The sequence below is a fragment of the Mustela nivalis genome (genome assembly GCF_964662115.1).
Source record: "Mustela nivalis genome assembly, chromosome: 1".
NCBI lineage: Eukaryota > Metazoa > Chordata > Mammalia > Carnivora > Mustelidae > Mustela > Mustela nivalis.
In genome coordinates, this window is record NC_139020.1 from 19,465,578 (window position 1) to 19,477,619 (window position 12,042).

Sequence of the window (12,042 nt, forward strand, 5' to 3'; positions counted from 1 at the left end):
AGGATATAAGTAACAGGAATAGCCGATGGAAGAGATGTGTTAAACAACAAAAATTCAAGTAATTTAAAAGATACAAATTGGCTTTATTGAACAATTCATGAATCAGGCAGCATTCCATCTAGCAAATAGAAAAGAGTTCAGACATGCGATAGAAAAGGGCATATTTTCAGATTCAGAGATGGACAAGAAAAAGGGATATTATTAGTAAAGAATGCATTATTTTAGGCAAGGCCTCCCTCCTCAGGAGAACTATCAGCAATTTTCCTCACGCTCACTAGGAAATTTCATCATGATTGGTTCAAGGTAACATCCGTTGGGGATTTGAAATTGCAGTTAGATTTAAGTAGGTAGTAAGTTTTGGTTTGTTGATGTGGGGTCTTGACTTAAATGACTCCATTTTGGATTTTTCTTTTCTTTCTTTTTTTTTTTAAACAGATGCAGAGGTCAGAGCAGGGGAAAGGGTATGGGGCTTCCATGCCTTCTCCTAGTGCATCACCCCCCCCAGATCTCCACTGTTCACAGGCTTGTCTTTTTTGGATTTTTACATAGCCATTGTTGATTAAATCATTGGCCGTTAATGACTGAACTCAATCTGTGGCCCCTCTCTTGCCACTGGAGATCAGGGAGGTGGAACTAAAGCTTTCATCCCTCTAATCATAGGCTTGATTCTCCTGAGACCCAGCCTCCAAAAGTCATGACTTTTCCAGAAGTCATCACATTAGCATAGCAGAAGGTATTTTTGTTACTCTTATAATTTAGGAAATTCTGGGTGCCTGGGTGGCTCAGTGGGTTAAGCCGCTGCCTTCGGCTCATGTCATGATCTCAGGGTCCTGGGATCAAGTCCCACATCGGGCTTTCTGCTCAGCAGGGAGCCTGTTTCTTCCTCTCTCTCTCTCTCTCTCTCTCTCTCTCTGCCTACTTGTGATCTCTCTCTGTCAAAAAAAAAAAAAAATTTTAGGAAATTCTGAGGGTTTTAGAAACTTTTTTTTTAAGATTTTATTTATTTATTTGACAGATAGAGACCACAAGTAGGCAGAGAGACAGGCAGAGACAGAGAGGAGGAAGCAGGCTCCCTGCTGAGCAGAGAGCCCGATGTGGGGCTCCATCCCAGGACCCTAAGATCATGAACTGAGCTGAAGGCAGAGGCTTTAACCCACTGAGCCACCCAGGCATCCCACATTTTAGACACTTTTTGCCAGAACAGTTGGATGAAGACCAAATACATTTTTCTTATTATTGATCACAATTTCATAATTTTGAATGTCATAAATAGAAATAGACGTTTTTAATGAATGTTTCCTTCAAGAGTCAACCAGGGAAACAGAATGAATAGGAAATATATATCAAGAGATTAATTACAAGTAATTGGCTTACCCTATTATAAGATCTTGCTGGTCATGTTGGAATTTATAGAGCAGGCTGTCAGCAAGAGCAGGCTGCCATTCTTGGATGCAAGATGATGTCATTATCCACAGGCAGAAGATCTCCTTCATCAGATATGCAGGTTTTTCAAATCAATGGATTAAGCCCACTCGGATTGTCTAGGATAATTTCCTTTACTTAAACTCAAATGATTATGGACATCACTAACATCCTCAAAATTCATTCACAGTACTAACACCTATGTAACTGTTTCAAATATGGAAACCGGAAGCCAGCCAAGTTGATGCATAAAACGTTATAATAAGAAAGAGGTGTGCGGAAATATTTTTCTGATTGTGTTTCAGTGTTAATGAATTTTCAGGATGCTTTTGTTAGTCCTTTTCTATTACTGGATGCAGTCTATATGTCAAAAGCCTTCAATAGTCTCTTCATTGTATCTCAAGCACCTCTCTTGTGTGTGTAGATTCCATACTACACCAGAGAGTGCTGTCAAAAGACAGCTCAAGTATATATTTATTCCACATATTCTTCTTACAAAGTGATATTGACACTCTTCTAAAAAGGAGAGGCAGAATCTTCATTTCTTCTCCTTGAACCTGGCCAGACCACTGTAACTTTCTCAACCAACCTGATGTGGAAGAAGTGATGTTGCCTGTCTTCTGAATCTAGGTCAATAAAAGTGACCAGGCCTTCATTCTTTTTGGAACACATGCCTTTTGAACTGAGGCATCATGTTGAAAGGAAGTCCAGATCACATGGAGATATCACATGTAAATGTTCCATCAGACCAACATCAACATGTTGGTGAGTGAATTCTCTGATGAGTTCAGTATCCAATCTCTCAATCTTTCATCTGAGGTCAAAAGCATCTTGAGGTACAGAAAAACCATCCCTATCATACAATGTCTGAATTTCTCATGCAGAGACTCCCTGCACAAAATAAATAGTTGTAATCTTATATCAGTAACTTTTGGAGTAGTTTGTATTCTAACACCAATAATCAGAAATTCGGGGCACCTGGGTGGCTCAGTGGGTTAAGCCGCTGCCTTCAGCTCAGGTCATGATCTCAGGGTCCTGGGATCGAGTCCCGAATCAGGCTCTCTGCTCAGCAGGGAGTCTGCTTCCTCCTCTCTCTCTCTCTCTGCCTGCCTCTATACCTACTTGTGATCTCTCTCTGTCAAATAAATAAATAAAATCTTTAAAATAATAATCAGAAATTCTACCCTGCAGCCTCCATGATTCGATAAACTCTAAAACTCCATACCAACAAGAGAAGAAGCTCCTACTTGAATGTAAGAGAAGATGCTCAGAATATAACAAACCAATCAGGTGGATTAATTTTGTAATTATTGACCCTCATGAAACACACATAAAATTTACTCTGCAACTTAGCAAAATGGCAAGCACTTTTCATTGAATATAGAGATTATTTACTTTTTGTCGTCATTTTGCTTACTAAGATATAAATGTTTGTTTGAATCTTCCAGCTGAGTATATGTAAACATTCTGAATATGGGTCTTTTTATTGATTCTATTGCATAAATTAATTAGTGAGCCTAGTAGCAACAGCAGCTGAGGAAGGAAGTTGCTATTTCTGAAGTCATAAGAAGAAAATACATTGTAACTGAAATATTTGTAATAATTTCTGCAGTCATTCTTTTTTTTTTTCTTCTCTAGATTAACAGGCATATGACAGAGAATAAAACTAGACTTCTCCAGTCAGAGAAAAAACACGTGAAAGTCATAAGCATCAGTCTTACATTATGCAGACCAGAGATTCAGGCTGGATTTTTCTTTAACTTTCCAGACTCAGTTTCCTTTAGTGCTATTAAAATCTCATACCCCCTTAGATGTGGCAAAGTAAGCGAAATGCTTTTTACAGAGGCTTGTATAAACTAAGTTTTGTTTTTTTTTTAAGATTTTATTTATTTATTTGACAGAGAGAGACACACAGTGAGAGAGGGAACAGAGGCAGGGGGGAGTGGGAAAAAGCAGGCTTTCTGCCAAGCAGGGAGCCGAATGAAGTGCTCGATCCCAGAACCCCGAGATCTCGACCTGAGCCTAAGGCAGACGCTCAACCGACTGAGCCACCCAGGTGCCCCTAAACTAAATTATTATTTTTTTCTTTTTTTCCTCAGTTCAAGTCTAATAGAAACAACAGAAGATCAAAAGTGTTGCCCTACTACTGTGCATCACAGTTGGCCTACCCTGTAACACAGTTCAGGCCATTCTTTCCAGAGGAAACAAGGCTGGACTCCCCAACCCCTGCAGGAAAGGCCTGTCCCATCCCATACCACATCTGCACAAAGTCTAAAGTCTTGTGTTTTAAGCATAACAATAGTACAAAGAGATTTTGTTTTCATGGCCGCCCAGGCTTGATGGTATCACTGCCAGGCGTCCAGCCAGCTGGGCACACTTTCCCATGAATGTTGGTAAACTCTAAGGCCTGAACCAGTCGCAAAGCCTCATCCACAGAGCGGCCAACAGGTAGGTCATTTACAGTGATCTGCCTAAGGATGCCTTTATCATCAATGATAAAGAGGCCCCTGAATGAGATGCCTTCATCAGCCTTTAAGACTCCATAGTCTGGAGCAATGGTACGCTTGGGGTCTGATATCTAGGGGATGTTCATGGGTCCCAGTCCTCCTTGTTTCTTGGGTGTGTTGATCCATACCAGGTGACAGAAATGAGAATCCACAGAAGCACCAATCACTTGACAGTTGAGTTTCTTAAATTCTTCTGCCCTGTCACTGAAAGCAATGATCTCCGTGGCACACAGAAAGGTGAAGTCAAGAGGGTAAAAGAAGAACACGACATATTTTCCTTTGTAGTCAGATAGACTGAGGTCTTTGAATGGCCATCTGGCATAACAGCTGTGGCTTTGAAGTTGGGGGCAGGATGCCCAACTTTGGCATTTCCTGAAGACATCTTACTATTGGCCGCTCTACGAACAAAAACACCGAAGACAAGGCAGGAAGAAGACGTCCCTAAACTAAATCTTTAATGAAAGGTATAAAAGGTAGGCATAATTCTAGTAATAATTTAAAAAATGAAATTATTTATATTTGCACAATTATGGACATTGTATTCATGTGAAGCATATTATATGTATGCTGATTTTGAATTAAAGTAAACATAGTACAGTTGGAATATTTTTAAAGTAATGCATTGGCTGAAATTCAGAAACTAGACTACTATCCAATGAATAAGGTAGAAACTTTGACCTTGTTTTCAGGGAAGGTGTTAGGTCCACAATAATTCAATAATAAACTCCTTCTTTTGGGTATAAATACATTATTTTCCATTGTCACTATAAGAAATTACCTCAGATCTACTAATTTAAAACAACATACATTTATTATGTTCTAGTTCAATAAGTCTATAGGTAAGAAGTCCTGGTGCAACATGGTCCAATTGGGTCTTGTGTTTAGAATCTGCAAGGTGAATACCACTGTGTCAAACAGAGTGGCATTATTTCTTGGAGGTTCTGGGAGTGAATCGACTTTCAAGCACATTCTGGTAGATGACCAAATTCTGTTCCCTGCTGTAATAGGACTGAAGATACTGTTCCCTTTATTGCTGTCACTGAGGGCATCTTTCCTTCTTAGGGGCTACCTATATTTGCTTTGTTTTAGTCAGTTGGGCTGCTCTAACAAAAACATGTAGACCAAATAGCTTAAACAATAAACATTGATTTCTGCAGTTCTGGAGACTAGAACTCCAAGATCAAGAGCCCAGGTGATTCAGTGTCTGGTAATTTCTCACTTATACATAATCATGTTCACAGTCTGTTCTCTAATGGCAAAACAACAGCAGGAGAGCTCTCTGGAGCCTCTTTTATAATGGCACTAACCATGTTCTTGGTGGGTTAGGAATTCAACAAAGATTCGGGGGAGACACATTCAGTCTATAACAATTCTCATACTTTTCATGTGGCTCTCTCCTACACTGGTGGTTGGGCCTTTCTCATGCTTGGAATATCTCTAAATTTCCATTTGCCACATCTTTCTTGAGCCTAGTTGGAGAAAGGTCTCTGAGTTTAAAGGCTCATGTGATCTTGCGACACCTGGGTGGCTTAGTCATTAAGTGTTGGCCTTCGGGCGGCTTGGGTCATGGTCCTGGGGTCCTGGGACCAAGCCCTGCATTGGGCTTCCTGCTCCCCTGGAAGCCTGCTTCTTCCTCTCCCACTCCCCCTGCTTGTGTTCCCTCTCTTGCTGTCTCTCTCTCTGTCAAATAAATACATAAAATCTTAAAAAATTAAATTAAAAATAAAGGCTCATGTGATCAGATTCAGCCTACCCTTAAAATCCAGGAAAATTGGGGCACCTGGGCAGCTCACTGGGTTAAAGCCTGTACCTTTGGCTCAGGTCATGATTCTGGAGTCCTGGGATGAGTCCCACATCTGGCTCTCTGCTCAGTGGGGAGGCTGCTCCCCTGGCCTCTCTGTCTGCCTACTTTTGATCTCTGTCTGTCAAATAAGTAAAATAAATTCTTGAAAACCACTGTTCTAGAATTTAGTGTATCTCAAACTCTCTGTGGTGGAGTCTTTTTTCAAACTTAAACCTCAGTAAACTGTAATGAAAAATGAATCACTAAATGAATTACTATGAAAATTGAAAACAAAAAAGAGGATTACAGAATACAAATACATATTTTAACTTATTAACTCTATTAGATATGTAATTAGTCTATCAAGTTACTCTAAAATATTCTGAATGCTTAATCTCAGTTTTTGTACTTCCCTTTTATTGGTATTAATCATTTTATATATCATTACTATTTCACAGAGAATACTTTGAACTGGTTCATTGGTAACCTACAAACTGTCAACTGAGGGAATTAGAAATACAGAAATTTTATCTAGTAGATTTCAATCTATCTCTTTCAAAACTTCAGAATTTATGACTCATTCCAAACTATTAAAGCACAGAGAGTGTATTTACTATTCCAAATTATAAATATTTTGTAATGTTTATAGCAGTGTTTTCCTACTTGGGTGAATTATAAAAGGGGAAGTCTTTTGGAAAAAAATAAAATCAGCCATTCAAGCACAATTCTTTATTGAGAAACATGCCGCTGAAGCCCGTGCAGAAAGAACTAAATCACATCATGCATCTTGGAGTACCAGTACAGAATAGTGTTGACAATAAACTTGAAGGAGAATGAGGTCATTTTTTAGCCATCTTTCAGAAATTGCCTCTCTGAAACTCTTAGGTCCTTAACTATAATAAATATCCATGCTTCTAATCTCTAGACTTGAACAAAAACAACAAAAACTTTTACAGCCCACAGGAGGTTATTTGTGTGTCAGAGAGCACAGTTTTGAATGGAGGAAAACCTAACCATTAAAATAATTACATTCTTAGCTGATTTTTCCATGAACTCATTCATTATATTAAAGACAACTATGCTAATGTGAACTTCACCTTAAAGTCTTTTCTAGATGGAAAGAGGATGGAATGTTAGATAGAAAAACTGTGTGCTTTGTGTGAAGGGTAACTGTAGCAGGAGGGTATGAGGAAACAGAGTTTTCCTTTCTCCATAGATAATTCTCAATGTTTACTTTATCTTCTGTCTTTGTAGTTAATTAGCCATCCTAACAAATGGAAAATTATATATATATATAAAACATAGATAGTGTGATGCATATATATGTAGAATATACTTACATAAATTGGTGAGTCTACAAAAGTTTAATTCTTCATGTCATAAGAATCTCAAAAATGTTGGATCACTGGATAACTCCAGGAGAGAGTGAGGAAAAAATTCAGGTAGGAAAATCTGTGGTAGCCTTTACTAAAACATTTGAATGGAATGATGTCCATGGAGGTCATTTCAAGCCCTTTGTGGCTCAAGACTTCAGCTTCCCTGGCTACACCAGAAATAATGGAGAGGTATTTTTCACCAGTTCAAGTCACTGAAGTCTTTTTCCAAGTCATTGAAATTTTTCCTGAGACTTGGACAAATGCAAGTATAGAAAACACCTGAAGAGGAGACTATAGGCAAGTGGGAAGTGTTGCTATCATTCTTAAAGTATTCATCATTCTAAAATAAAGTTTATTATAATATAGTCACTTAAAAGGTAGGAATATGATTTGTAAAGAAGTTAATTAGATGTGGCTATTTACCTTAATATTAATATAAAATACATGTCATAGAGCAACATGTATAGTAATGCAGGAAAAGATTATTAAGATAATTACCCTTTTATTGGTCTTTTAGAGGTGTAATTTGCCTCAATTGCTATCTCTGATGGAGGTTGTACCAGATGTGAATGAAGTATGGGATTGTTAGGGGTTAATTTCTGCTTCCATGGAAACTATTCTGGTGTGTCTTCGTTTTAAATGACTTCCTGCAGGTTGAGACATGGAAACACCTGCTCAGAGAAACAACTTTCTTTAGCAATGAAGCCACATGCTGGGAAGGAAAAAAAACCTTTTGTGTTGAAATTCATCTGCCTTAAATATACCATTTAATGTTTCCAGTATTTAGAAAACTACATTTTGAGAATATATTTTCCTGGGATAAAAGGAGTGTCTGTTTGTTTGTTTGTTTGTTTGTTTAGAGAGCATGTGCATCCCCAAGCATGAAGGGGAGGGAAGAGGACAGAGAGAGAAACTCAAGCAGGCTCCCCGGCCAGTGTAGAGACCAACTCTGGGATAATTCTCATGACTCTGAGACCATGACCTGAGCCAAAACCAAGATTCTGACACTTAACCAACTGAGTCACTCAGACATCCCAAAAGGAGTGTCTATTTGAATGAATATTAGAGCTGAAAGTTTAAGAATATCTTTTTTTTTCACATGTCATCCAGGTTATCAAGGATGTTTTTGTTGTGGTGTTCATTAACACCAGAATAAGATAATTAAGAATGAGATAATTGAGTCATACCTCAAGTAGCTATCAACCTGCTTTTAAAGCAAAACACGGAAAGACAAATGCCAACTGTAGCAAACATTAATAAGTACACATGGCATTTCAGAAATATTTAGAAGGGATTAGTTATCCCAGTTGGGGAAACACAAATCATGAGGAGCTACCTGAACTAGTTAACACTTGAACTTAATATTAAAGGAAAAGTCAAGTGAGAAATGGGGCAAAGAGAATGTCTTAACAGAGTGGGGGCAGAGACAGCTTTAAAAATCATGGGGAAGAGAAGTAGTTGTCTGGAAATAGCAAGTCATTCGGGGTCTTTGAAGCATACGGTCTTTGAAGCATACCAAAATAGGGTATCTTATGATATGGGTAACGTGGATGGTTTGATACTACAGCTTTTTATATTGTGGTACTTAGACTATATTCTAAAAGGTAAGGCACCAGAAAAAGGCATAAAGCACAGAAAATGCATGGTTTTATGATTTTTTATATAAGTGATTTTAGGAGCCAATACACAAATGGATTGAGGCCATGAACGAGTTGGACACCCCTCCAAATGACGGGGTGAGAAGGATAAAGATCCAACAGAAAAGAAAAGAGAGGAATGATGTAGAACCCCATACAGTTCAATATATGCTGCATGCAATTTATATTGAGAATTCTGTCATTTAATGAGACTTTGCATGTGAGAGGAGGTACATAGTTGGGCTTAGCCTTATATCCAAAATATAAGCTTTTATGTTTCTATAAATTTTATATGGTTAAGAGTAGCTACTATAAATTAACCAGCATACCTTGTTTCTATGTAGTTCCTGCACTGAATGATTTAAATGTTGCAATCTTTAACTGTGTTACCTGTATTCCTCACTTTGAAATGAGTGTGAAAATGGTACTAAAATTTGACAAACTTATATTCTTTCCCACAGAGACTGACCATACAGGTTAATGCTCTGTTTTAAATTTGATATTGTCTGACTATGAAGAGTCTATGTTTTTTCTTTATGACATTATTCATCATTTAAATAAAATATCTTGACAGTTTCTGGAGGCAGAAAGAAAACCCAGAACTCTCTCAATTAAATGCTATTTTTTTTTCTGATTTGAAACATAATATTGAACTAAAAGCTGAATATTGTTAATGTCCATTACAAATAAATGAATGTTCACTCTCTTATGCAATTGTTGATTTCTTCTTTGTTTTTCCATTAGTGAATACAGATTTTGAGAAACCAATTAGATCTTAAAATCTCACAACTAAAAAAGAAAAAAAATATATATACATATACTGGAAATTACACATTATTCTTCAAATTACACATTATTATTCAAATTACACATGATTCTAACTCTCATTTTAATTGTTAGTTAACCAAAAATTTTCTTAACGTTATCTAGGAGTAGCACAAGAATGAGAGTAATACTAATTCATTTTTCAAAGAACATGTTGATGTTAGTGAATCTTGTCAAGGATTATTTCTTATATTCCATGATAGGGAAGAAAAATTTGGTATAAGTAGGGGTCAAACTGACATGAAAGGGTTAGTAAAAGATAGACATACATCTATAAAAATTAGCTAAAATGTCATCTGGATGCTTGTTTTTATGCCTAACTCAGACAAGGAGAAATAGGCTTTTAGTTTTGGGAAAGAAAAAAAAAATGTCATTTTAAACTTGTATTTTCTAGGTATTATGAAATTTAGATATCCAGTTTTAGGTTTGGAACTTTATTGTTTCAGTAAATAGCATTCTTTTTCAACATGGATACAAAGACTATATGACATTTCTGGTGGAGAACTGGAAATATTTACTTGGATCAAAGACATACACAGTAGTTAAGCTGCTGCCTTCGGCTCAGGAGATGATCTCAGGGTCCTGGGATTGGGTCTCGCATTGGGCTCTCCACTCAGCGGGGAGCCTGCTTCCCTCTCTCTCTCTCTCTCTCTCTGCCTACTTGTGATCTTTCTCTGTTAAATAAATAAATAAAATCTAAAAAAAAAAAAAAAAGACATACACAGTATATGCGAGAAATTTGGATCACTGAAGATGGAATACTACAGTGAAAAGTCAATCTTTCATTACTGAATTTTAAAGGTATGTGATGTCATGGAGGGAGATGATTGGGATAAAAATGGGGAAGCTGGAAGAGAAAAGTCTGAGGAATCCAGTTTCATCCCTTTCTCTCTTCTCTCAACTGTTTTTTCCATTTGGAGGAGATATACATGCATACATACATACATACGTGTGTGTGTGTGTGTGTGTGTAGACCTCAACTTTGATTCTGCATTCAAACTGAATGCTGATCAGAATCCTTGACATGCTGGATAAAAGTCTTCCAGGCTCTACTGTGTCTAAATCAGGCACTTCATTGTTCAGAAGACCTTGGTCTCACAAATTAAGGTTGTATTTTTACATTTTTGTCTTTTTAGTGTGGTTGTAGGAGAAAACAAATGTAACCTGATACAAACCATTAAGTGAATAAGGGACATTAATCAGGCAACCCTATTGTAATAAATACTATATTGAAAATAAATTAGCCAGTTAAAGCACAGACAATAACTTTCTGATCATAAGAGTAAAATCAAGTAATTTCTAAAATAATGAATAAGGGAAGTCTGCACAATTTGTAAAATAAGAATGCATGCTATAAGTGTTCTTGTAAATATTTGTAATTTTCTCTGCAGCTATAAACAGATTTTCTAATATTTATTTTATTATTCTTATTTTTTTTAAGATTTTATTTATTTATTTGACAGAGATCACAAGTAGGCAGAGAGGCAGGAAGAGAGAGAGGAGGAAGCAGGCTCCCTGCTGAGCAGAGAGCCCAATACGGGGCTCCATCCCAGGACCCGGAGATCATGACCTGAGCAGAAGGCAGAGGCTTAACCCACTGAGCCACCCAGGCACCCTATTATTCATGTTTGATGCAATTCACTTGCCCCCAAAATTGCCCACACTATCACTGATATCACTCATGGTTCTAAATAAGGGATGTTTCAGGCTTATAGACTTTCTTAATACTAAGTGGAATTAAAAAGAAAATATTTATCCTATTAGTCAATAGGTTGAACTTTTAAAAAAATTTTATATCTATTCTATCTTTAATTCATTTACAAAGTAAATTTAACATGACAAAATAGTTAAAAATGCTATCAATACATATTCTAAAAAGACTCACATTTGATAATACATTTCCCTTTTTCCATAGTGATCTTCCCTTCTCATTTGAAAGATTTGCAAATATAGCCTAAAGAAATAATTCATTTTTAAGAGAAGATGATTATAAGCCTTTTCCTTTAAAAGGAAAAAACGGGGGGCCACCTGGTTGGCTCAGTGGGTTAAAGCCTCTGCTTTCGGCTTGGGTCATGATCCCAGGGTCCTGGGATCAAGCCCCATATCGGGCTCTCTGCTTGGCAGGGAGCCTGTTTCCCTCCCTCTCTCTCTGCCTGCCTCTCTGCCTACTTGTGATCTCTGTCTATAAACTAAAATAAAAAAAAATCTTTAAAAAAGAAAGAGAAAGAAAGAAAGAAAGAAAGAAAGAAAGAAAGAAAGAAAGAAAGAAAGGGATTTTTTTTTGCTCATTTACAAGTTTTTAGACTAGGAGTTATTGGAGATGCATAAATAATCCTATTTAATCTTCATAGTACAGTTGACCCTTAAATAATACAGTGCTTATAAGTGCCAGCCAACCCTCTGAGCAGTTGAAATCATGTATAACTTTTGATTCCTTAATATCTTAACTATTAATAGCCCAGTGTTGACCAGACCTTAGTGATAACATCAAC

The 12,042-nt window shown here is 37.1% G+C and overlaps 1 pseudogene across 1 annotated transcript; it reads right to left on the reverse strand.

Moving 5' to 3' along the window:
* Positions 1 to 3,742: 3,742 nt before the first annotated feature.
* On the reverse strand, positions 3,743 to 4,363 carry LOC309871485 (peroxiredoxin-1 pseudogene; annotated as a pseudogene). Its single transcript has one exon. The product of its transcript is annotated as a peroxiredoxin-1 pseudogene (transcript).
* Positions 4,364 to 12,042: the final 7,679 nt, after the last annotated feature.